This window comes from Mus musculus, chromosome 12 (assembly GCF_000001635.26).
Source record: "Mus musculus strain C57BL/6J chromosome 12, GRCm38.p6 C57BL/6J".
Classification (NCBI taxonomy): Eukaryota; Metazoa; Chordata; class Mammalia; order Rodentia; family Muridae; genus Mus; species Mus musculus.
Genome location: NC_000078.6, coordinates 12,303,347 through 12,331,161, shown reverse-complemented (window position 1 = coordinate 12,331,161; position 27,815 = coordinate 12,303,347). Strand labels below are relative to the sequence as shown.

Sequence of the window (27,815 nt, the reverse complement as noted above, 5' to 3'; positions counted from 1 at the left end):
GGGGGAATTGTGGGGAGCGGGTGTGGCGGCAGTCCCAAAGGCGCCAGGGACTGCAGCTAAGTCATATGACTTGCACCTGACTTCCTCATATAAGACACAAACATCTTGAGTGCTGCGCAGGTGTACCAGGATACAGATGAATCCAATTTGGTGGAGATTTGCCCCTGCTGCCCTGATTAGCTGAAGCCTCGTGACTGGCGAGGGGGCGTGGCCTGCGGTTCGTGGATGAGAGAGAGTATAAAAGAGTGAGAGGCCCAGGCTAGAGGGAGGATTATTATTCGAGAGAGGATTACTATTAGGAGGGAGATATAAACAGGGGAGATATAAAAACAAGGGAGATATAAACAAGGGAGATATAAAAACAAGGGAGATATATAAACAAGGGAGATATAAACAAGAGAGATATAAACAAGAAGAATCAGGACTGAATAAACGTGTGCAGAAGGATCCTGTAGCAGCGTCGTTCTTCCTGGCCAGTTGAGCGCGCGCAACAGGTTCCCAAACTTTGGTTTCCCCAAAGTAAATGAGAAAAGCAAAGGCTACAACAGGAACCATTCAGAGAGCCAACACTAACCACACACATCTATATTTCTGTTTTGATTTATTTTACAGATTGAAGGTGACTGTCGTATCTTTCCTCCCTAGAGTTTATCTTGAAGTTTTACTGGCTTATAAAATGTGGACATCTGGGAACTGTACATGTGCATGCACACACACACACACACACACACACACACACACACACACACTCTGACTCGCCCAGGACTGAGGCAAAGGTACAAGTGGGATCTGACCTCCCAACTCTCAGGACAGTGCCTTTGTGTGCACTGTTACCTCACTACCTTGCTTTGCCTTAAGTCTGGTAAGACCGGTGGTAACACCCGTGTCTGATTTTGCCGAGGTCTACAAGCAAGCATCTGAACGCAGATATTCTGCCTGCTGTGTGCTCTGAACCAGAGGAGGATAAAGGATTCTCTGACCTTCTTCCCACCACTTCCTCTTGTCCCCCACCTCCCTGCACAGAAAGGGACTTTTCTGAGGTTCCCTTCTTTTTCTCCACATGTCCTCCATGTAATTAACATGCAGGAAGGAAGAACAGAATTGACACCACCCTCCACAGCCAGGCACGTAGTCCGAACTATTGTCTATGTTTTAGACTATTTGTCTTTCCTGAGAATCACTTTGCTTTCTATCAAAGTACATGGCAGCTCCCACATTCCTCTTCCCCACAGAGAAGATAGTTAAGCTTTCACCACCTGACCCTCCTTGGGCTGCCATACTTGGCCTGACTGGTACACTTCCCATTAATGAAAGGTACCTGTCTCACCTCCTGAGACTATGCCCATTGTCAGCTTGTTTCAGTCCACTCCATTGTGGGACCTTTAGAAGTTAAAGAAAAGAAAGTTCACTTCCATGCCGAAACATCCTCAGGAGGCTGGAGAAAAGTGGACAAGTTCTGGTGGGCGGGCTGGATACCCCAAGGACAAGATGCAGTTTTGGGAAAGCAGTAGGGACGGTGTACTTGCCAAGGTGATCGACACGATTCAGAGTGTCAGTGGGACCACTGGGAGGGCAGTGGCTGTCCCTGTTATGGAGGCGTCCCTACACTATGCTATAAGGCCAGGACATCTTGGCTCCTCTGCCTGCATCCCAGGAGCTGTCCGATGAAAGGGTCTCATCTTGATAAGTCTGATACTCAATAGAGATTCTTCTTTTCTTATTGATAACAGTAGATCCTTCCTTATTCTGTACATTTCATTTATAACACCTTGCTGTTCAGAATTGCAAGTTAATTAAACTACCAGCTTCCATTTGCTTTAACCTAAAACATATGGGATGCAAAATAATAGGTGGTTGTAAACGCAACAACAAAAAAAATCAAACAAACAAAATATGCTTCTTAGGTTAGTGTTTGCCTCGTGTGATGATCTGAATAATAATGGTGCCCGTAGGCTCATATATTTGAATGCTTAGTCACCAGTGAGTGTATCTGTGTGTAAATGTGGAACTCAGTATGACGTCTCTCAGGATCCATCACCTTGTTATATGACACAGGGTCTCTGACCTGGAGCTTGCCAAGTAGGTTGGGTTGGCTGGCCAGCCTGCCCCAGAATCCACCCATCTCGGCCTCACAAACTTTTTTGATTTTAAATTCACAAGAGAGATTTCAGCACTTTGCAGCGCTAATGTTTCTGGGACTGTAGTATTTGCAATGGCTTTTGAAAATGTTTTGATGCTTCTGCAATGTTTCGGGTCTTCGGGTCTCAGAGAACCTTTCCTATGGTACTACCTTTCCCTGCACCATTGCTGCTTAGCTCATGTTGCGCCTCCTGACAGGAAGCTAGAAACCCCAAGAAAAGATTGGGGGTGAGGTGGGGGACATGGATGTAAAGCATGAAGACCTAGGTCTGATCCTCACATCCTAGTTGAAGAAGACAGATGGGGTGGTGCATGCTTGTGACCCAGTGTGAGGCAGAGAAGGATTAGGAGGTGTGGCCTTGTTGGAGTAGGTGTGGCTTTGTTGGAGGAAGTGTGCTACCCTCGGAGGTTTTAAAAGCCTATGTCAGGCCCATCTATTCTTTGTGCTGGCTGCCTGTGGATCCAAGACAGAACTCAGAGCTACTTCTCCACACTGTGTGTACCTGTGTGCCACTATGCTCCTTGCCATGATGATAAAGCTCTGAGACTGTAAGCATCAATTAAATGCTTTCTTTCATAAGGGTTGCTGTAGTTATTTTGTCTCTTCAGAATAATAGAATGACTAAGACACTTAGCAAGCGTGAAGACCCAAGAATGATCACCCAGAACTATGCAGAAAAATCTGGGCATGGTGGCATGCATTTGTAATGTCAGTGCTGGCAAATCAGTCTAGCCTACGTGGTGAGCTGTATACTGGCCAATGAGGGACTGTCTCCTAAAAACAGCACCTGTAGTTGTTTGTCCTCTGGTCTTTACATGTAACACACACACACACACACACACACACACACACACACACTCCCCTTGCAAATCACTTCTCAATGAAAGGAAAGTTATATTCCTTAAATGATACAACTAGATGCACTTCTGGATGTGAGTATGTGTGTGAGTGTGTGTGTGTGTGTGTGTGTGTGTGTGTGTATGTATTACATCAATGCAATGAAAGGATTTCAGCCTGTCAACTCTAGGAAACTGAATTTGCCAGGCAAATTAGCAGTGTAAACTAGCCGGGCTGGGTGGTGAGTTTTCACCAATCTGCCATCTTGGGGATGAAATCATGAGGCCTTCAGTTCCGCTGCGGAATGAGTTGCCAACGGACAATTTCATTCGAGAACGAAGGGGGAACAGCTTAGAACTAAGTCTATTAGGCACTTTCATTTGGCCATAAAAATGAGTTAATGGCTTAGCCGTGTTTTCAAAATGTTTTACCACTACAAGTAATGGTGCTCAGATGGGGAATGTCTTGAATATTCTCATAGTCATTAAAACTGAGGTGTTCCTCGGAAGGGTTTGGTATCCTCTGAGGAATCCAAGCTGCTCAAGTCCAGTTATAAGCCAACCCACAGGAATTCGAAGCACACACACGCACACACATGCACACACACACATGCACACACACACACAGAGACCATAATGGAACTGAGCAATTAAGTGCTAAAATAGCCTTTTCAATCTGAGTTCAGCTTTTTTTTTTTCCATTTTTTATTAGGTATTTAACTCATTTACATTTCCAATGCTATACTGAGTTCAGCTTTTTAAAATAGACTTTTACCTCATCACAGCTAATTCTCCCATAAACACCAATATTACAGCAGCAAAAAATGTCCAAGAAATGAGGGCAACATTTGACTCATTTTAATCAACATGCCCCTCCCTGCATTTTAAATTCTAAGGAGTAAGGAAGCAATCTACCCGAGACCAACCTGCTCTGGGCCAACCTGCTGTTGAGAAAGGATTAGCGAACTTGCTCTGTCTCCCCACAGAATCCAAACGAAGTTTCTGAGGAAAGTCTGACGTGTTTGTTCCTTACCTAAGGAAGCTTAGTGTCAGCCCACCTAGGCCAGCCGTGCTGAGTCACACGTGGAAAGAGACACCATGGGCAGGGTAAGGAGCCCCAGAGGCTGGCGCACTGAGCTCGGAAAAGCCTTGAACTTATGCTGCTGTGTTGGGAAGGTTGCTCCCACTGCCTTCTGATGGCTTCAACTTCAGTGGAGAAAATGAAAGGACCACCCAGTAGTTCCATGCAATCCAGGCTGCTCCAACAGTCAGCTAAGGAAATGACACAGACCACCAGTCCTGGGGGGGACCAGTTCTCCAAGGTTCTTTCCCAGAAAAGCGCAGATGGGACCCTCCTCGGAGAAGAGAGGGGAGGTACAGAGGTGGGTGTGCCATGTGTTCCTCTGGCCACACCGCTCTCCTCAAAGGATACTGCAACACCCTGCCATCCTTATTTGTCCCTAGGAAGGGCCCCCCCACACACATTCACATGAGCTTTCCTCACCCTTCCTCACCCTCCATGCTAAGATCTCCCTCCATGCTAAGATCTTCTGTTTCCCTCCAGGTGCCACCATCATCTCAACTCTGGCTTTTAGCTAACGGCCCAAAAGCTGGGTGAACTTCCACAGGCATAACAACTTGGCTTAGCAATAATACACTCACAATCTGTGTTCCCTACATTCTCATGTCCAGTGTATTTAAGATCCCCGCGTCCACCTGGTTACATCAGGCAGGAACTATCCGTCATCTGCCACGTCTCTCAGCATAGTCTTCGGGCTTACCCTCCATACCACTGCTCTGGATGCTCCTCTCCCTCTGGACAATGTTACCTTATGGACCACAGTAACAGCACTACTTCCCCAGCCTCTCCCATGAGCTGCTGCAGGCTTCTCAGATCACTCACCAGTTTCTGAGCATCTTGGGAGACAGGGTATGTGCAAACTGAAGGCATTAAATCCCTACAATTCTAGTTTCAGTCCAAGGGCAGATGTAGTATGTATGTGTGTATGTGTGTGTGTGTGTGTGTGTGTGTGTGTGTGTGTGTGTGTTTGTGTCTGTCTGTCTGTCTGTCTGTCTTTGTATGTGTGTGTGTTTTTGTGTGTGTGAGTGTGTATGAGTGTGTGTGAGTGTCTGTCTGTCTGTGTGTGTGTGTGTGCACGTGTGTGTGAGTGTCTGTTTCTCTCTCTCTCTCTCTCTGTGTGAGTGTGAGTGTGTGTGTGTATGTAAATGTGGGAACCAGTACCATATTTCTCAGGCTCCATCACCTTGTTATATGACACAAGGTCTCTGACCTGGAGCTTGCCAATAGGCTGGGTTGGCTGGCCAGCCTGCCCCAGAATCCACCTATCTTGGCCTCACACTGGGTCACAAGCATGCACCACCCCATCTGTCTTCTTCACTAGTATGTGAGGATCAGACCTAGGTCTTCACACTTTACATCCATGTCCCCCACCTCACCCCCAATCTTTTCTTGGGGTTTCTAGCTTCCTGTCAGGAGGCGCAACATGAGCTAAGCAGCAACCGTGCAGGGAAAGGTAGTACCATAGGAAAGGGTCTCTGAGACCCGAAACATTGCAGAAGCATCAAAACATTTTCAAAAGCCATTCATTGCAAATACTACAGTCCCAGAAACATTAGCGCTCCATTGAGTTTGAAGAATGTAGAATCCCCAAAGTACTGAAATCTCATTTGAGAATTTAGAATCGAAAAAGGGTCTTTGCCCCTGAAAGGAATAATCACATTGATTTGAAACCCTCTTTCCCACAAACAAAACTAATGTTTTAAGGTTAAAAACCCTGGCATGAGCCCTAAGCAAGCTGTGCAGACCGGGCAGGGCAAGCCCAGGAGAGGGAAGGGGGTTGGGAGCTGAGCTGGCAGCTGTGTGTATGGGACCTGGGGCTACTTCCTGAGTGAGACCCCAGGATGCAAGCAGGGTCAGGAATCAGCAGGGCTCAACAATGGCTATTTCAGCACAAATATTTCAAGATACTGTGGTGTCCTAAAAGCCCATAAACTTGGTCCAAAGCTTCCTTCTAAATTTCCAACCCAGAAGAGCTCATAGAAATATGAACCTGGCACACGATTCTGCCTCCTTCTTGCTTCTTTTTCTCTGTGCTTTCTTTGCCACTGGCACCCTATCCCCTCAGCCTGTGAGGGGCCTAACTTAGCAGCCAAAACACCCTCAAAGACCCCTACTCCCACCCCCAGCCCCAGCCCCAGGCAGAATTAGCAATCTTTCTTGCTTTGCATTTTAAAGAGGCTGTTTCCTATGCATTTGCAGCGAGTTCTTCATTTCAGTAACACCCTGTCTGCACCCGTGCATCATGCATGGGTCCAGACAGACAAGCGCTTTACTGGCATGCTCTGAAATGGATCAGATATACTAGCTATGTAGCCTCTGAAAATAAAGGCAATGGCATTCATTACAAACAAACCCAACAGTCACTGTTAAGAAAGAGTGGGAAAAGCCAGGCCTTTTATCGCAGCACTGGGGAAACAGAGGCAGGAGGATCTCTGAGTTGGACGTTAGTCTGGTTTACAGAGTGAGTTTCAGGACAGCCAGGTTACGCACGCGCACATGCACACACACACACACACACACACACACACACACACACACACACACACACACACACGCACGCACGCACGCACACACGCACACACGCACGCACGCACGCACGCACGCACGCACACGCACATTACCGCCGCCACCACCAAAAACCAAGCTCTGTGAGGGTAGCGGAGTCAGGGGAGGTCAGATCAAACAAGCAAGCAAACAAACAAACATCCTAAAACAAAGGGTAATCACTTTCTGGAAATACTTCGAGTTTTGGAGCCTACGGGGAGGAGGGAGGGGGGTGCCATTCTACTCTAGATTCTTGGGTTTTCCTTGTCCATAAAAAACAAAGTGTTCCCTTTCAGTTTTGACACACATAAGAGAATGTTGGTCAAGGGTCCAAGGTTGTCTTTGGACCCCTGTTCATCCCCAAAGCAAACTCTAGTTGTGTGTGCCCCCTGCTTTGCATCTGTAGGACTGCAGCCACAGGGGGAGCAAGTCCTTTTCCTTTCAGTTAAAATCTGCAGGAGCTGCTTTCGCGGTGGGAAGAAAGCCGACGCAGACCACCGCCAGGGGAAGGCGGGCGCTGAACGGCTGCGTTGGGCTCATTCACAGAGCTATTAATCATACAAGAGCCCATTTATGACAAACACAGGTCACTCCCTTTGCATGACAAGGCGGAGGGGTCCACAGAGGCCCATTATCCTCCCCCAAAACAGAGCATTGTGGGCGAAGTGGGAGAAGCCATGTGCTCACACACAAACGGACATTGTAAGGCTGTTTGCACAACCCCGTCCTGCTCCTTGCGAATTTCCTGCCAAGGAGACATTTAGATCTCACAGAGTCCGCACAGCAGACATTGCTCATTCAATATGGCTTCGGGCAGTAAGCCCCAGAAGCCCGGTGCACGGCTCCCTCTGCTGGCCATATCTGGAACTGCAGGCCAGGGATGCTGAGACTTGAACCTGAAGGATGCTCAGGACCTCAATTTCTTTTTTGCCCTTTGCTGTAAAAGCTGGGTGGGTGTGAACTTTGGGAAATAGGAACCCTGCAACTACAACCGGTACTAGCTTCAGCACTTTTGATAGGTCATATAATCCTTCAAATATTGTTTTATAATCTGAATTCATGCCACTCATTTAGCTGCTCTGAGATCAAATACTAAATATCGAGTACCTGCCTGACACGTGGTGAGGGTGATACAAAGGGTCTTCTCTGCTTGCTTTCAATAGGATAGAAATGGCCACATCACTGATATGGAGTCAGAAGAGGCAAATACAATGCCTACTGGTAATGCCATCATGTTTTGATCAGAACAGAGACCTTAACTCCTGGTGTCTAGATTCTCTAACACTATTGCCATCTCTATTTTAGACATGGCATCATTGTGTGTTATGTGTTGGTGTGGACAGCTCTGTACATGTCCCTGGACACACTGCTTCACCAGCCGTTGGTGATGCCCCACCTTGGAGTAGTATTCGGATCCAGGAAGGCCCTGCAGGAAACAGCAGAGCAGCCTTTTTCTAGTTCGACAGTCTTAATCAATGCATTTCATTAACATTCACTTAACCTTTCCTGGTCTGCACTTCACTCTGAGTAACTGATGACTTCACTGCTGCCAAGCATTGAGTGGCCGTTGCCACAACTGGCATCTCCCTTAAGTCTGGCATCTCCCTTAAGACTGGCGTCTCCCTTAAGTCTGGCATCTCCGTCTGAATTCTGACCTGACTAATGGGGATGATTTCTCTTTACAGGGGGTATCTATGAGGACTCTAAATGAGATCTCTGATGACACCCCAGCTTGTAACTCACTGTGTCCTCGTCCCCTAAAGTCCACACACTGAGGCGATGCTTAGATTCTCCCAGGGAACCTAAACTTAACCCGTCCATAAAGAAAGGCTCCATTTCTTACCTTGGAACCAGCCCTTGAAGTCTTCCCTAGCTCAGTAGATGGCAACTGGGTGAGCTTCCAGATGCTCTGTAGAAGGCGCTGATGCTGACCTGACTTTGATGCATCTCATACCCCACACCCAAGCCAACAGATCCCACAGATCCTATACTCCGCACTCAAGCCAACAGATCCCAGAACTCTGCTTTTGAGACAGGTCATGTGTTCAATTCTTTCTCTCAATTACCAGTGTCTCACGCTGTCCTAGTCAGGGTTTCTACTCTGTGACAAAACACTATGACCAAAAAGCAAGCTGTGGAGAAAAAGAGTTTATTCGGCTTACACTTTGCCTCACGCTTCATCATCAATGGAAGGAAACCAGGACAGGAACTCAGGCAGGGCAGGAACCTTGAAGCAAGGGCTGATGCTGAGGCCATGGAAGGGAGCTGCTGATTCGCTTGCTCCACATGGCTTTCTCAGCCGGCTTTCTTACTGACCCCAGACCACCAGCCCAGGGATGACACTGCCCATGATGGACTGGACCCTCCCTTCTGGTTCACTAATTGAGAAAATTCCCTACATCTGGATCTTATGGAGGCACTCCTTCAACTGAGGTGCCTTCCTCTCTGATGACTCCAGCTTGTGACAAGTAGATACACAAAATCAGCCAGTGCACAGACCAAGCTGGAATCCACCATTCCTCGCCAGAGCATCCTGTGTTTCTTCCTGCACAGGTCTCCAAGCCCAAACACTCAGCTTCCTGTCCATCTAGCTACTATAGCCTTGTGCTTAAAATTAGCCTCAGTCACCCCTCAGCTTAAATCTCTCCAGGGACCTCCACGTCACTAAAAGTACTGTGCCTGCCAGAGTCAGCGAGAGCCTATGGCGTTTGCTCGCCAGCCAAGGTTTCACTGCTCTGCTCTCGCTACCTTGGCCTTGTCACTGTGTTCGTTCAAGGTTATCCCCCACCACTAGCTCCTTCTCATCCTCGTTAGTCCTTTTGTTTCAAATGCTTTTCTCCAGGTCTCTGTTCAGTTTGTTTTTCTGCAGCACCCAGTCTAACTATCATGTTCACTACAGTACTTTGCCACACACCACCCCCAGGACTCTTTATTTTTATATCTATCTCTTCTAACATATATATACCCACAATAGAGTATCTATCTGTCTGTCTGTATTCATATGTATATCTGTCTCTCTCTGTATGTATGTACACACACACACACACACACACACACACACACACACCTCTGTCTTTGCCTGCTCCCCCCCTCTCTGTGTGTCATATAAAAGCACGTTTCTGGTACCATATCTGGAGACACTCAAGTGTGGTCCAAACATCAGGCCTCCATCTTTACTCCATCTGTGCCCTACATTTCCACTGACAAGACCAGGATGGTACTGGGAAGTTTTGGCAGTCAGAACACATGGCTCATGTGTATTGAGTTATAGCCAAGAAAACATGAAACTGAATACATATTCTTACATAGGGATCTGGTTAACAATCCCAGTCCCATACACTGTGCGCATTCTCTGATCGACACTGTGCTGAATAATTCATGGATATTGTCAGATTGCACCCACAGGGCTAACCATGACTTACAAGTAAGAAGATGGATGTAAGTTGAGTAGCTTGTATAGTTATAGCCAGCAACTGGCAGCACCAGGATTTGAGCACAGGGTATCCCAGAAAACTCACACTTTAAGCCACTGTGTTAACCCACTCATCTGATACTCTAGAACCATTACTCAATGTTTGGAGGAACAGAAAACAGCTTAACACATGGCTTGTGGCTTCTGGCAAGGGAAGGAGAGTGACATTGCAGAAGCCACACCCAGGAAGCCATAAAACAACTTGTGCATTCAACTGTATGATACTGAGTATGATCTCTTTTTAAAAGTTATGTAAGTGGCATTGACCAAACTTCCTGCATGCCAGACTAGGATGTAGGCTTCAGAAAAGTAACAGCAGGCTCAATTGGAGAGAGAAGTTGTCCCAGGCGAAGAAAAGGAAGGGCGTGTTGTGTACATGAGGGCAATACATCACCATAAGATCTGTTCTTGTGTAGCAAAGGAGAGAGGTCGAGAGAGCTGGCTAGGGATTGGTTGTTTAGAAAACCTGCAACCTAACAAGCAGGGCAGAAATATGGATGAGGCCTTTGGTGCCGGAAAGATATCAGTGACCACACTGATGCTAAGTCAGAGTGTTAAACTGGGTCAAAAAAATCTCACTTCAGTTATCTATTGGCCAAGTTGATGTTTAAGAAGGTTAATTTTCTTGCACTGAGTCTCTATATCCCTTGATCACCTATAACCCAGTGTCTGGGGCCACAGAAACACTTCTCTGTTCCAACGGTCTAGATTTTACCCAATGAGCTTGCCCAAATTCCCAACATAATTGAAACAGCCTAAGGCCAAACCACCAGATATGCTAGTCAGAGAGGGGTCACCACTCAGGTGTAAGAAGAGAGTGGAGGAGCAGTGCAGCCGTGCAGAGGCTCAACAGGTCTATTCCCTGCAGCCTGTGCATCTTCAGTCCCTCAAAAAGGACAGTGGTGATAGAGTCACATCCTTCATGTACCATGATGTACGTAGACATGGTACAAAGAATGAACGAGGTGCAGGGAGCTTATTTCTAGGACCGAGACATACAGAAACGACACAGAATGGACAGGCCCACAGAGAAGTCGCTCTCTATCCCTTCTGTACATCCAAGTTATCACACATCATGAAAGGTTCAATATGCTAACTACAAATCATTTTTATGCATTTCCACAAAGCAGGCCCCACTACCAGGACTGCCCAGTTTAATCTAAAGGCTAAGACAATGCTTCTTTAACTCAAACACTGTCCCTCTGGGATGCTCGAAGTAATTGAGGACATGCCACATTTCCAGCCCCAGGAACTCAAATGATGTCTCCCTGTTTTATAATAATAGTAAGTTGTAACAGAAAGGCACTAAGTCAAGAGTGTTTTATAAGTATCAATGCGGTGATAGTCACAGCACTCTTAGTAGTGGCCCAGAGGCCTCTGGAGCTACTGACATAGCCCAGGGAATGGCAGCATCTACTTGGAAGAAGTTGTAATCTTTGCCATAATGTCTGTATATTATGTGTAATTGAAATTGTGACCTACTCATGTTTTAGCTCATATCTAACTCCACCCACATCTTACTTCCATTCACACTCAATACCCCTCCTCACCCTTGCCTTTTGTTTCCATGATAGACTAGCCTCCTCCTTCTCCTCTCCCTCCTCCTCCTTCTCTCTCTCTACACACACACACACACACACACACACACACACACACACACACACACTTGCACGTGTCTGGTGAGCTGTGTGAGCTCTGCCTCCTGTTCCTTACTACTCTCTAGTACGTGATAAGTCAGAAGTTTGAGCCAATGCACATCAGCCCTACACACAGAGTAGAACAAGTGAATGTTTCACAGATGACGACAAAAACATCACGGATTTCACTGACACAAGGAGAGAACTTGAGAGAATCATCCTGAGTGAGATTACCCAGTCCCCAAAGGACATGGATGGTATGTACTCACTTATAACTGGATATTAACCAGAAAATACAGGATTTCCATGCTACACTTCACAGATCCAAAACAACTAAACCAGAAGGAAGGTACAAGAGAGGATGCTTGACTCTCACTTAGAAGGGAGAATAAAATAGTCATAAGTAGCAGATGAAGGGAACTGGATGGGAGAAGGGATAGAGAAGAGAATGGAGGGGCTCAGGATCAAGTATGGGCAGGGACAGGAAAGATGCCCAGAGGTCATGAGAGTGAATGGGAATCTGCAACCGACCGGGATGGGGAGTTGGGAGGCATCTCCAGGACAAGACAGAGACCTGGGAGAAGGGAGGCAGCCAGGAATCAACGGGGATGAACTTAGCTGTGACTGATGACATTAGGGATACAGAACCTGAAGAGGTCACCTTCTGTACCCAGGCAGAAACACCAGTGGAGTGATAGAGACACCAACCTACGCACAAAATTTCTGATCCCAAATTTATCCTTTCTGCAAGAAATGCAGGAATGGGGGATGGAGCAGAAACTGAAGGGATGGCCATCCAAAAAGCAGCCCAACTTGAGACCCATTCCATGGGCAAGCATCAGTCCCTGACACTGTTGATGATAATGTTATGCTTGCAGACAGGGATCTGGCATGGCTGTAGTTTGAGAGGCTCCACCCAGCAGCTGGCTCAGACAGATGCAGACACCCACAGCCAAACTGTGGATGGAGCTTGGGGACTCTTTTGGAAGAACAGGAGTCAGGATGGTGAGTCTAGTATAATCTTGAGTTCTTAAACTAGATATTTCTGTTAAAATGAAGACTTTATATAGACGAGCTTGCAATTAAGCACGTAATCCACTAGAGGGCATTATTGTCTCACATGAAAAGGGACAGTTGGGTTTTGTGTACAAAAGCAGTTTGCAAAGCGAACAAAGCAGGATCCATTTCAACTGCTGCAATATCATTCTAAATAGCACATAGTTCTGGAGTAAAGTTTTTGAACTCGACGCTATAACACTCAATATTTAACGTGGACACTCAATTCCTGCTCATATGCAATCTCAGAACCATGAGTCTAGTTTGCCAGAGTCACGATTTTGGAGAGGGGAAAAATGAATAGATTTAGTCATTTGGCCCAGTAATTACCCTACCCTGCCTCCTTGATGAATTTTTAAAATCATATTTCCAAAGAGGAAAACATCTTCCTCATGGCTGTCCTGACTTCAGTTGGGAAGTGTAGGTGTTGGAAAGGGCATTGTATGGAACACCCAGGATCGGCACAGCATGTCTCCCCAGCTCAGGAACTTAATAATGATGGGCAGGTGGCTTAGTGGGTAAGAGCTCTTGCTATGCAAGCAGGAGGACCTGAGTTTGAATCGCTAGCACCACAGAAAAGCCAGGATGGCCACAAAAGCCTGTAACCCCAGTTGGCTGAGTGGAGCAGACCACAGGCCTGCTAGCTGCGAAGACTACCTGCAAAATAGCACCAGATTCAGTGAGAGACCTTGACTCTCGGGTAAGGTTGAGAGTAATGAGGCTTGACGTGGGCTATCCTCCTTCGTCCTCAGCATGGGCACCTGAGCACTCCCCCGCCCCCTTCCCCACATGTAAACATTCCTTCATGTAACACATGCATGCAACACATATACATACACACAATACTGATATTGGAAAAGTCTGCTTGAAATGCCATCAGAAGAAGAGATTTTTCCATTTATCCCAGACCTGTACTTATGGGTAAAGAGGAGTCCAGCAGCTTCCACAATGGATGCCTCCGCAGGAAGCTTTGTGATACACAAGAGAAGCCACACAGTCCCAAGGAACTCTCCTGTTTAGACAAATGAACTAAGACCATGACAGAACCCAACAAACAAACCCTTTAAAGTTTATCTCCAGATTTCTCTTCAGGCCCAGTCCAGCAGCTAGTGAGGACTTGCTGGCTATATGCCATCTTCTTCCCCCGCCGCTAGCCTTCCCAGGGTGGTGTCTGCAGGCCATGCTGAGCGTCCAGGCATGTTTGAAAGGCTGACCCGTTTTGCTTTCACTCTCCGCAGGGCCTGCAGGCTGCATGATCAGCTGGAATGCTGTCGGGGCTTTTCTTTAATTCTGCTGGAAGATAGCAATTCAAGCTCCTAGTATGGAGCTGGCCCTGGGAGCATTCTTTCTGAGAGTCTGGCTCAGAGGAGCATCCTTGAAACTGGAGCTCTGGGGCAAAAGCCCTGGCTTCAGCAGACCCACAAGCTACACTCAACCAGTGACTCTGATTCCTCTACGGGAGACAGATAGGAGCTTCAGGTCTAAATAGAGGAAGAACTGGAGTCGTGTTAAGAAATACGCATAGGCAAGCTGTCCTGGAGGAGGTGCCATCACACCCACGACTTCAGCTTCTGTCCTGTAAGGTGGGGACCTATAGTCACTGTCATCGTACAACAGGGCGAATCGGGTTCTCATAAGGTGGTCTTCTCTACCGTGTAGCTTCTCCATCATCTGGGGGTGGGGGTCTGTCATGCATGGGGCACCTTGCTGTTTCCTGTGAGCAGCAAGGGCCACATCTCTCTTCCTAGCCACCATTACCTGAAAGCTGGTAGGATGCACACCTCCTTTCTGGCTCTCTCTAATTCCTCTGAAAAGTAGGTTTTAAAAATCATCTTGCATGTGTATGTATGTATGTGTTCATGTATGCACAATTACGTGTGTGTGTGTGTGTGTGAATGTAGGCTCCAGGACACCATTAGGTGTCATCTCCCGGGGTGCCATTCGAGTCTACCAATGGGCTGCTGAGCCCTGAGCCCCTTCCTGTCTCTGCCTCCCTTGGAATGCAAGCTTGCGCCACCACACCCAGAGTTTCCACGTCGGTTGGTTCTGGGTTTCAAACGCAGGTTCTTAGGCTTACAACCTGTTTTTCTTGTCCATAAAGAATTCTAGCTAAGGACCTCACTATATTTTATTTCTAGTCATGAAATACAAAACATTTTTTTTTTCCTCTGAGTTTTCTGGATCCTTGCTGCTCTAAGCCTAACGTAGCAGCCTTGGCACCCACTCACAGATTCATCACATCTACAGAACTGCATGCCCTGCGTCTGTATTAATGTTCCCCAGGTGCTTCAAGGTTGGAGGCCACTGCACCCCACCCAGGACTTGAAATCCCACCATCAAATTCCCTTTTTAACCTTGTTTCCCCTGACGGCTCTCATGCTGGTTTTATTTGCATTTAGACTTAGAAGTAGGCTCATTGATCGATCTTTGCCCCAATGAAAATGTCCACAGGGATAAGATCTGTGAGTGGGCCTACAGGCTGTGCCTTGGGCTGTCGTTCCACACACCATTTCCTTCCTTGAGCTGAGAATGCATGGCTATAGTCAAAACCCTTTCCATTATCAACACTGCTGACTCTCCTGTCTACATTCACACACACACACACACACACACACACACACACACACACACACACACACACCTGGTGATCTCCCATACCCTCTACACGGTATACTTTTACGAGATTCCAAGGCAAAACTCCCTTCATAAATCTTTGCTATCGAAGGAAACTCAGGCTAGCTTGGTGACACAGGCTGGCTTGGTGACACATGCTTGTCATCTCATCACTTGGGAGGCAGACACACAAAAAAGATCAAGTTTGAGGTCAGCCGGGGCTACCAAGTTTGACCCTGTGGCTTCAGAAAAAAAGCAAAAGAAAAAAGTCATTTTGTTCAATGTGATACTTTGAAAAAGTTAAGAAAGCAGAAAAGAACCAGTCCATTGTATGAAGCAATTATTTCATCCAGTCCTAGCATTTTATACTCACTGACCAGGCAGCTGGGGACAATCTGAACAGAGACCAGTGGCCCAGCCCCTGGAACCTGGCCCGGGGGTGGGGTGGGGGCCAGTAAAGTGCCCCCAGTAGACAGCATCTTCCTCCCCTTCTAGGCCCAGCACGTTGGCATGGTGATGTCTGCGACAGGCTTAACTTGATTCATCTCTTCCCGTTCCTTCTATTATCACTGTGTGAGATCCTGCCCCAGTAGGACAGAGAAATCCTGAGGGTAAGATCTGATGTCATGAAGGGAACAGGCAAGTCTTTGTTGAGCTCTTCAAGGGTCTAGGCCAGCCGGGCTCAGGCTGCATGCACAGGGAGGGACAGGGAGTCTGCTGGGCCAGTTCAGGAGCCTAGTGCTGCAGCTAATTCCCTCCTGCTGGGATCCCCCACTTTCACATGCTACGTCCTCCTCCTCCACTGAAGAGGGATTATAGCCAAGGCTTCAAAGTCCCACCGACTATAAAAAAATAAATAAATAAATAAATAAATAAATACCCCCCCCCAAAAAAAAAAAAAAACCACCACCACCACCAACAACAACAAAAAATTCCAAAAACAAAATCCTCCACAGAACAGTTTTCCCTCCTGGCTGATCTTTCCCACTCACAATGGCACCTTAGGCCTGCGTCACCCTCAGACCACCCCCTCTGCCCACCACTCCCTCAGCCTACTGATTTTGTCCTGCCCCTCAAGCTCCACCCATCCTCTGAGAACTCCCTTGGTTCAAGAATGCTCCTTCCTCTAGTGACCTGACACCCTCCCTTGGTTGATGCTGCAGGCCGCTGATACCTGACAGGGTTTGCGCATCATCACTGTTGCTGTTCATTTCCGTGTGTTCATTCCCTGGGACTTCAATATTCTATACACGGGAGCTGCTGAACGGGCAGGCATTCAAAAGCTGAATGGCTCTGCAGAGCAAAAGCCTTCTTCTAGGAGGAAATCCCAGAGGCTTTAGGTCAAAACCCAAAGAATAAGCACTAGCTGAGTTCTTATGTACTCCAGACACCGCTGGCTGGGTGCATTTGCATGTATTAACCCATTCAGGGACGGGAGCCTTCATGTGCACGTATGTGTGGCTCTTTTCTCATTTTATTTCTGTAGATGCTCAGGATTCAAGAGCTGGGAGAACATAGCTATAAGTGCTCCTCGAAATGCCACATTATATATGAATTATGTAATGGCTGCTATTTGAACCAATTTCAACCATCCCCTAAGGTGTACACTATTTGCAATATGGGAATCCTGGGAAGTAGGTGAAAATGACTCTGCTAACGTCATCAAGTTACCAGGCTGTCTGTATCCCATGTGTTTGCAAATCCAGACAGATGGTAGGCTGCCACGCCTTTGCTTCCTTGAGCCTGAAGGCTCACCAGGGGTTCTGGTGAGGGACAATGATGGCCAAGCAAGAGTCCTTAGTTGAAATACAGCTGGAGCCATTCTATGTGGCATCTGCCAGCTTGCACCCACTCCCAGCCCCGGGATGTTTTCTGGTATGACAAGTTAGCTAATATCTCCATCCCAGGGCCAGAGGGTTGGCATCTTAGGTGGCTGAAAAGACAGGCTGACTCAGCCTCAGGGCTTACCAAACCCCCTGATATGCTTCTCCTAGTTCACAAGCCAGAGGAGGAGACACACACATAGAGCCTCAGTGTGTACAGGGGCCCAAAAGACAGGGGACTGCAGCTGAACTGCTGGCTCCCAGTGGCAGTACTCCCTCTGCCCCCTCTAGTTTCTCTTCTTCCTGTGTCCTGTAATACTGAGAAGTGCCACAAGGAGGCAGCACCATTGGAGGAAAAAACAAACAAACAAACCCAAACCCTTTGTCACCCAGAAAGGGTTACTTAAGGTGCACTATCTGGGGTGGATTTGGGGGATTAAAGGGGCATATAGCAGGGCTGATCAGGAGATGCCTATGAGGGCTCCTGACTAAGTAATGGGGGAGGTCATGGTGAGTGGGGAGGGGTCTCGCTAGGTCTCCATAGAAACATCTGAGGAGAATGCCAGCCCAGCCCCTCCTTTCTCCATGTCAGTCCTTCCTAGCATCCTCTCAAATCCTTTAGTCAAAGGAAGACCTCACTCCCCATTAAGAAGTGGGTGATAGAAAATTTGGCCTGAATTCTCTTGAGAGGAGAGAATTCACAAAGCCAAGTGAGTATCCACCTGCAACCTCAGCCCACCAGGACAACTTGAATGCCAAGAAGCAAGAACCAGGTATGCCCTTGCTGCAGGGAGGGAAATGAGTCTTCAGGAAACTCCATCAGGGCAGCAACACAAGCAGCCTTCAGCGCCTCACTGTTGAGCTGTTCGTGGCCATGAGAACCAAAGCCTGGCTGGGTTCAGCATGAGTCCACAAGAACAAAAAGCTGCATGGCATCTGGGGCTAGACCCAACCTCCTCATGTGCTAGTGAGTTTCCTGTCCCTGGAAGCTGTGGGCAGACACCTGCATGGCAAGGGATGCATTCTGAGAGTTTGCAGATCTGCATCTTGTCTGCCATCACTCTCTGAAGTTCTGCATCTGAGAGCATTTGGTAAGGCATGGCCAAGGACACAAAAGGACGTCATCTGACCAGAAACTCTGTTCATAGAAAGGTTGACAAACCACGGAAGAGGGCATGATTTGGATTTGGATTTTCTAAGAGCTGTAGAGCCTTGGGTGAGCTGTGTCACCAGAGCTACACTGTCTTTGAGACCCAACCCACTGCTCTCTCTTCGTGTAAAAATAGCATGCAGGGTACTGACCTTGGCACATCTAAAACAGCATGTAGGTGGTCAGGTTAATTCTCATCCCCCTATTCGTCTTCCTGCCAGCAAAGGCCATGGAAAGTTGATTGAACAAGGCTCTGTGCTAGGTTCTCAAATAAATTGAATACGATGTATATAAACACACATATACAACCATAGACAACATGTATATAGAATGTGCATGCACAAACCAATCTCGTATATCTACATACATGTCTCTTTCTGTCTCAGCCTGTCTCTCTCTGTTTCTCTGTCTCTCTCTCTCTCCTAGAGAAAGGGAGAAGGGTTGGTTTGCATACTCACAAGGCAGCAGCAGGTCCCTCTCTGGGATGCTGCATTTTATCACTAGGGACCTACAGTGAAACCTGGAAAACAGAGATGGACACCATTGCAGCAGCAGCTGCTACTTCTGATTCCTCATCCTCCTCCTCTTCCTCCTCCCTCTCCTCTTCCTCCTCTTCTCCTCTGCCTTCCTCTCCTCCTCCCTTCTCCTTCTTCCCCCTGCTCCTCCTCCTCCTCATCCACTTTCTACTTCTTTTTTTGGTGCCTCTAATCTCATTATGCTTACAGATTCCTCCATGGGGTCAGGGAGGAGATCAAGGCAAATTAGTCAATTTGCTGCTTGTTAGTCACCGCTGGGAACAGGTGGGAGGATGAGGAGGCAGCTCCTAATGGATTTTTAAAAAGCAAGTTGAGGCATGATCTTCGCATGACAAGTTCTCTCCACTCCTATCTCGGAGACTGGAGCGTTGGTCCCTATTTATAGACAGTGTTTCTGTACCAGACGTGCCTCTCTCCCAACCCCTAGCTCCTACTCATTCTTCAATGCCCAGCTCATATGGACCCCATGAAGACCTTCTCTGCTAGCTATGGAAACAGACAGCATGCCTCGCAGCCTGCCCACATCACTCTGTCCATGTCAGGGTTCCTACTTACGAGCCTCAGCTCTGACTATTGGCTCCCTTGTCTCTTTTAGAAAATTGTAACTCCTTGAGTATATCCCGTTATTGGTATTTACAGGCCGACCTCAGTGCCTGGCTGAAGGAAAATCACACCGTGTATTTTTACAAATGCCAAGTTTATAAAGAGAAACTTCTCTTTTAGTGTCAGTGGACAGAGAGTTAAACGATGGAAATCATGCATTTATTTTCTAACTGAAGAAAAAGTTAATGGACCCGAATTCTATCATCTCTGCCTCTACAAGAATAGTATGAATGTTAATCAGGCAGCCCACCTATTAGAAAGAAGGCTTAGCTCCATCCATCTCTCACAGCAACTGGTGTGCCAAGACAGTACCCTACCGCTGTGCCCCTACTCACTGGGTGGTAGAGAGGGCCCTTGTACCCATTGCCCACCATGAAGCCTCTGTACAATTTGAATATCTCCTTTAGACCTGAGAAAACTGTATCTCCCAAGAAGTAGAAGAGGAATAAAGTTAGAATTCAAATGAATAAGGAGGGAGGGGGCAAAGGAAATCAAGTCCTTTATTTTCTCTGAAACCCTGGTCCTATCAGGCTGTCTTACTCAGGGTTTCTATTCCTGCACAAACATCATGACCAAGAAGCAGGTTGGGGAGGAAAGGGTTTATTCAGCTTACACTTCCATACTGCTGTTCATCACCAAAGGATGTCAGGACTGGAACTTAAGCAGGTCAGGAAGCAGGAGCTGATGCAGAGGCCATGGAGGGATGTTCTTTACTGGCTTGCTTCCCCTGGCTTGCTCAGCCTGCTCTCTTATAGAACCAAGGCTACCAGCCCCCAGATGGCACCACCTACAAGGGGACCTCTCCCCTTGATCACTAATTGAGAAAATGCCTTTCACTTGGATCTCATGGAGGCATTTCCTCAACTGAAGCTCCTTTCTCTGTGATAACTCCAGCTCTGTCAAGTTGACACAAAACTAGCCAGTACAATTGACCCCTTGTCAACTTGACACACAAACACATCACTAGTAAGCCTCAACCCTTACATTCTTATTCATCCCCAAGATCTAAATAACTTTAAAAGTTCCACAGTCTTTACATATTAAAAGTTCAATCCTTTTAAAATATCCAGTATCTTTCAAAGTACTTTAAAATTCAAAGTCTCTTAACTGTGGGCTTCACTAAAAAACTTCCTTCAAGAGGGAAAATTATCAGGGCACAGTCACAATCAAAAGCATCCAATGTCTGGGATCCAACTCACGATCTTCTGGGCTCCTCCAAGGGCTTGGGTCACTTCTCCAGCCCTGCCCTTTGTAGCACACACTTTGTCTTCCAGGCTCCAGCTGCCTGTACTCCACTGTTGCTGCTGTTCTTGGTCGTCATCTCATGGTACTGGCATCTCCAAAATGCTGTTGTCTTCCACTGTAACTTGACTTCAATAGCCTCTCATAGACTCTCTTCACCATGCCCAGCCTCAACTCCTTTGCATGTCCCCTTCAGTCCTGGGCCTTCAATTGCAACTGAGGCTGCACCTTCACCATTGGCCTTCCATGGCCTCTCACAGTGCCGAGCCTCAGCTGCTCAGCATGACCCCTTCATGCCTTCAAAACCAATACCACGTGGGTAACTCTTACACATTACTAAGTCCAGCCACAGCCCAAGGTACAACCTTGGCTATCTCTGGAACACAGTCTCTGTGCTCTCAGAAAACACTTCCCAGAAGATGTCACCTCAATGATGCTGGTCTCTTCTTTTTTTTTTATTGGGTATTTATTTCACTTACATTTCCAATGCTATCCCAAAAGTCCCCCACACGCTCCCCCACCCACTCCCCCACCCACCCACTCCCACTTCTTGGTCCTGGCATTACCCTGTACTGAGGCATATAAAGTTTGCACGACCAATGGGCCTCTCTTTCCACTGATGGCCGACTAGTATTTTCTCTAGCTCCTCCATTGGGGGCCCTGTGATCCATCCAATAGCTGACTGTGAGCACCCACTTCTGTGTTTGCCAGGCCCCGGCATAGTCTCACAAGAGACAGCCATATCTGGGTCCTTTTAGCAAAATCTTGCTAGTGTATGCAATGGTGTCAGCGTTTGAAAGCTGATTATGGGATGGATCCCGGATATGGCAGTCTCTAGATGGTCCATCCTTTCGTCTCAGCTCCAAACTTTGTCTCTGTAACTCCTTCCATGGGTGTTTTGTTCCCAATTCTAAGAAGGGGCAAAGTGTCCACACTTTGGTCTTCGTTCTTCTTGAGTTTCATGCGTTTAGTAAATTGTATCTTATATCTTGGGTATCCTAAGTTTCTGGGCTAATATCCACTTATCAGTGAGTACATATTGTGAGAGTTCTTTTGTGATTGGGTTACCTCACTCAGGATGATGCCCTCCGGGTCCATCCATTTGCCCAGGAATTTCATAAATTCATTCTTTTTAATAGCTGAGTAGTACTCCATTGTGTAAATGTACCACATTTTCTGTATTCATTCCTCTGTTGAGGGGCATCTGGGTTCTTTCCAGCTTCTGGCTATTATAAATAAGGCTGATATGAACATAGTGGAGCATGTGTCGCTGGTCTCTTCTTAATCACTGCTAATTTCTTAGCTCCAGCTAACCAGCATCAATAGTCCCAGTAATGCAAAGTTTTTGCTTTTGTAGTTCTGGTATCTTGTTAATCACAGCTGATTCTTCAGCCCCAACTAAACAGAACCACAGAATCTTCCCAATCAAAACAGCAATGGCCCTGAAAGAGTCTTTAATTTTCCCTCTGAAATTTCACAAGCCAGGTCTCCATCTTCTGCACTGTTCTCAACATTATCTTCCAAGCTCCTACACAACATTCCACAGAGCTCTTAACACCAAATAGATCTTCTAGCTAAAGTTCCAAAGTCCGTCCGTAGTCCTCCACAAAACATGGTCAAGTTGTCACAGGAATACCCCACTATGCTGGTACCAATTTGTTTTAGTCAGGGTTTCTATTCCTGCACAAACATCATGACCAAGAAGCAAGTTGGGAAGGAAAGGGTTTATTCAGCTTACACTTCCACATTGCTGTTCATCACCAAAGGAAGGCAGGACTGGAACTCAGGCAGGGCAGGAAGCAGGAGCTGATGCAGAGGCCATGGAGGGATGTTCCTTACTGGCTTGCTTGCTTCCCCTGGCTTGCTCAGCCTGCTCTCTTATAGAACCAAGACTGCCAGCCCAGAGATGGCACCACCTACAAGGGGACCTCCCCCCTTGATCACTAATTGAGAAAATGCCTTGCAGCTGGATCTCGTGGAGGCATTTCCCCAACTGAAGGTCCTTTCTCTGTGAACTCCAGCCTGTGTCAATGACACAAAACTAGCTAGTACACAGGCCATGTAGTTTGTGTACTGCATGTGATTATGTGTATTTGGTTACATATATATTTCTGTGGATGCACTACTGTCTGGGTATAGGTTCATGTATTTGGGTACACATATACTTGTGTGTGTATGTGTGCAGGTACATGTGCATGTGTTTGTGTGTAGGGTGTGCATATTCATGTGTATGACGATGTACACATTTGTGTGTGGGGGGGGGCTGTTTTGGGAGTGTGTGTGTGTGTGTGTGTGTGTATATGTGTAGGATACAGGTTTCTACTAGTCAAGAACTGACCACCTAATTTTCTGTTTTTTTTCTTGGAACAAACCAAGGCTTCCTGGCTAGCAAGCCCTATGAACCATCTGTCTGGGATCCAGCAGTGTTGGCGTTTTCAGAGTGGGCCACTACACTGGGCCCTGTTTCATGTGGGTCCTTGTATTTGCACAACCAGCACCTTGGCAACCAGGTCACACCTCCCTAGCCCGGGTAATCCATTTTTGCTTAGTATCTGTCAAGAGCACTGTACAGTCCTCAGATAAGTTCAAACCACCTGGCCTGGCCTACAAACTCCTGTTCTGATAGCTCTGCCTCTGTAGAGGGTTCTCTAACTCCAGCTGCCGTCACTAGGAAAACAGAGTCCTACCAGAGCCAAGGCCAGTGTTCTTGTTGCTCCTAGGGATTCAGCACATCTTTCCATGAAGATGGGGCCTCCCTGCTTCTTACCTGTAGGTTTCCTGACTAGGTCTGACAGGAAAAACACCCTGAGGGAGCCTCTCCACTCCGGCCTTTGGATGCACTGGGGTCCTTGGGTTCCCCAGCACTTTTGCCTTACTGCTGGTAACTATGTGTTGCGCGATGCAGGGCCTGGTGCCTACAAACAAGCCAGGTGTGGGCGAAGACTCTAATCAGCAGTTCTGCTGAGGACTGAGCGTAGGTGCTGACTGAGAAGAACATCCAAACATTGATGGAATGAACTGATCTTCCCTGGGCCTCAAGGCAAGTCCTGGCAAAAGCCTGTTATGCAAATGAGCAGCAGAAGCGCTGCTAGAAGTGATCTTTGGGTGGTTCTGGGAAGAAAAAAAGTCCACTTTTAGCAAATTGGTTCTGCTCTGATCACATTAGGGTAACTATTCGCCTCGATCTAATCTGTTGAAGAACTCCTCCACAGGGCTGTGAAGGAGCACCAGGAAGACTCCTAAGGCCGAGCCGCATTCATCTCCAGTCTTAGGAGTCCGAGCCCAGAAAAAGCTTGTTGAATGGGTGACTAATACTCCGTTAGGTAAGAGCACTTATCTTTGTGTCTATTTAGGGATGAGGCTTTGACATGTACTGGGGAAGGGAGAGGAATGGTGAGGGCAATGTTAGCCAGGACATCAACACTGCAGTCCTGACAGCCAGTGGCCTTCAAGGGTCCCCATTATCTGCCCACACCTCCCTGCCTTCACCTCCTTCCACTCTGCCCGCAGCCCTCTGCTTCAACCCCCACTAGATACTTTTAGCTCCAGAAAGGCCAAGCACAATCCCCCGGAGCCTTTGTCTCAGCAATTCCTTCTCACCTCATTATCCCTCATCTTCCAATCGTGCTGAGATAACTCTATCAGGAAGGAGTCTGCGGCCCAACCCTGTAGTAGTACCTGTTCGAGGACAGCCTGACCCCTCTGGCTCGCATTTACTTAGCTGTTTTTGTTTGCTCTATTTTTCCCATTGTGCTGAATGTGCCCTCTCTAACACTTGTGCACACGCTAATCAATCCTGGTCCCTGGCCTTACGCAGATGCCAGGTCCCTGCAAAGAATCTGAACTTTGTTTCCTTCCACACTTTTACCCTTAACACCAAGAAACACCTGCCGCTTGCCACATAACACATGCTTTACAAATATTTGCTGAATGAATGGATGGCTGGGGGTGTGTGGCAAATGCCTCTAACAGCTAACAGCCAAGGAAGAACTTCTGGAGGAGACTGTAGTTGGAACTGAACTTTCTGGCTGAGTCCCAAATCAGAACACCTGCCCAAATCACATGGTCCTCCTACCTCTAGGCCATAGGCAGTGCGGATCTGAAGGGAAGAGATTTCTGGAAGGGAGAGAGTTTAGGTCAGGGAACCAAGGATATGGTCAAGGGGTTGGGAGAGAGGTGGGTCTTGAAGTTGCATATGGCAGCGTAGTCAGAAAGCTTTCCAAATGGCTAGGCTGGTGAGGATGCCCTGGCCCAAGCCAAAGAGAAGCCTTGAAATACAAGGCCTGATGACAGCCTTTCCTTTTTTAACTGCTGGGGACCAACTGATGTTGGGGACAGCATCTGCCCTCAGATTATAGGCACACAGTTCACAGAACCCATGATGGGGCCAGAGCTGTGATTAAGTAGCTGTGCAAAGGCTGGGTGGAGAAAGGATCTAACCTTTGCTGTGGTTCACCGGAAGTAAGAAACTATGTCAATGGGTTATGTCCTTCAGCCCTCACAGGCAGCTCTGGACACAGTCACTGTCTCCTTACTACAGGAAGAGACACAGGCTCAGCAACTTAGCAGTGTTGTCAGCCGAGCCACTGAGTCAACATACAGAGCTGAGTACACACTAGGCTCCTTCTCATTCACAGCTCACCCCACTTTTCTCGTTCTTTGAGATGGGAGCACTGTCGAGCAAAAAGGCAAGAGGAGGAAAGGAAGGCATGGACCCCAAGGCTAAGGCTATTCATCCAGGAACCAACAAGAAACAAGGGTAGAGCTGAAGACTCTGGGACCTGACCATGTGCACTGGCTGGTTTTGTGTCAACTTGACAAGCTGGAGTTATCACAGAGAAAGGAGCTTCAGGTGAGGAAATGCCTCCTTGAGATCCAACTGTAAGGCATTTTCTCAATTAGTGATCAAGGGGAGAGGTCCCTTTGTGGGTGGTGCCATCTCTAGGCTGGTAGTCTTGGTTCTATAAGAGAGCAGGCTGAGCAAGCCAGGGGAGGCAAGCCAGTAAAGAACATCCCGCCTCTCCATCAGCTCCTGCTTCCTGACCTGCTTGAGTTCCAGTCCTGACTTCCTTGGTGATGAACAGCAGTGTAGGAAGTGTAAGCTGAATAAACCCTTTCCTCCCTAGGTGCTTCTTGGTCATGATATTTGTGCAGGAATAGAAACCCTGACTAAGACCCTATGGGTCACTTTATTGGTCACCTGACTCAGCTCTGTCCTGTCTTATGCTCATGAACCCCTAATTTTAGCTTTCAGGGAATCTGCAGATCATTTTGGTGAAGGAGAGCTCCAGCGCAACGGGCACAGACAGGGAATGCGTTTCCGTGTAAGAAACCCTGCCCTCGTTCTCTCTAATCTTAGGCTGTGTCCCAGGTCCGCCTAGGAAAGATGTGCTAATAAATTAAAAGTCCAAGAAGCTTAAACCCATAGATCTTTAGTCAAATGGGGAGGCTTGTCAGCCCACACTATGTGCAAATTCATTGTCAGCCCACACTATGTGCAAATTCATTGAAGAAATGCAAACAGACTATGTACTACTCATAGGAAGACGAACACTGTCCAGTATTGGTGGGGCTAAGTAAGGGGCAAGGTCATTAGAGAAACACATATGTTGTCAGAAAAGGTGCAACAAGAACATCACATAGACTACAGCCTGTGTATTACAAGTGTCCTTGTGTCCCAATTTGCTAAGCCAATAAAGGTAGAAAGGGCGTCAACTGTGCTTCGTCTTAAATGGGTGATACAAGGGGAAGTAGCTGAAACTCCAACTCTAATAACTCCTTCCCAGTGCATCAACCCCCCTGCTTCATGCCTAAATATTCCAGACACCCAGAGAGGAGCAGATGCCATTGAGGATAGAGCTAAAAAAGCCCAGAGGCCTCAGACCACTTCCTAATCACAGCTTCCTCAGAATACATGTCAATTCTTGTTTATGTCCCTTTTCATTTGGTTTTTCTTGAGACATGGTGTTAGGAGCCCCAGCTTCTAATCAAAGATGACAAACCAAATTTTGTACAGACAAATGTCGCACAAACCTGCACATTACACGCACCCCTCTGAAATGCTGGTTGCCACTCTCAGACATCCTCACACACAGCAGCTCATTACCTGGAAATAATCTCCAGTGGGTGTGTGTCACCAATCCAGACTGAAGGGACAAAGCAGAAGAGCAGCTATGAGGCCACAGGAAAGAGCTCTCCAAATCAAGTCTGTGGTCCCCGAGGGTCTCTGTCCTTATGGGAGTGGTGCTCTGTGGAAATCAAATCAAGGTTGTGTTACTATGACAGGCAATTTCTAGGCATGCTACCATCACAGTGCAGTTTTAAAGCCAAGCACAGAAAGTCCAAGAATTGGGAATGGGCGATGTTAAAAGACACCTACAAGATTAAACTTGCCCAATCCATTCATTCTGTAGTCGGGGAAACTACGGCTCGAAGGAGAAAACGGCATCTCTCAGAATCATCAACTTGGGAGTCAGATCCAGCCTGGGAATTCTGACTCTGGCAACTTGAACTTTTTTTTCCTTTTTTTTAATTAGGTATTTTCCTCATTTACATTTCCCAACGCTATCCCAAAAGTCCCCCATACCCACCCCCCAACTCCTCTACGCACGCACTTTTTGGCCCTGGCGTTCCACTGTACTGGGACATATAAAGCAATGCAGCCTCATGGTCAAACTGACAGAAGAGTGGCTGCTGGCTCTGAACGGGAAGTCTTTTACTGTCTGTGTGTATGCATACACATGAGGACACCTGTGTGCACAGGTGTGTGTGTGTGTGTGTGTGTGTGTGTGTGTGTGTGTGTATACATGTTTGTGGAGGCCAGAGGTTGACATTGGGTGTCTTCTTCAGTCAGTCTGGCCCTTAGATACTGAGGCAGGGTTTGTCACTGACCTCTCAGCTCACCTAGTTGGCTAGTCTCTCTATAGTCAGCTTGCCCTGAGGATCCCGTGTGTCTGCCTCCTGAGCACTGGGATTGATGAGGTCACAGTGCTTGTGCAGCCGAACGTGAACACTGAAGATCTGAACATAGGTCTTCACACTTGTACAGCAAGCATGTCACACACTGAGACACGTTTCAGCTC

At 47.3% G+C, this 27,815-nt stretch overlaps 1 protein-coding gene across 6 annotated transcripts in view; it reads right to left on the bottom strand.

Moving 5' to 3' along the window:
• Positions 1 to 27,815, bottom strand: part of Cyria (CYFIP related Rac1 interactor A) — a 118,832-nt gene that overhangs the window by 49,804 nt on the left and 41,213 nt on the right. For all 6 annotated transcript variants that reach the window (XM_006515246.4, XM_030246977.1, XM_006515247.4 and 3 more), the window contains one exon: positions 26,840 to 26,981. The gene's annotated coding sequence lies outside the window, so the exon portion shown is untranslated. The remainder of the gene's footprint in view (positions 1 to 26,839; positions 26,982 to 27,815) is intronic.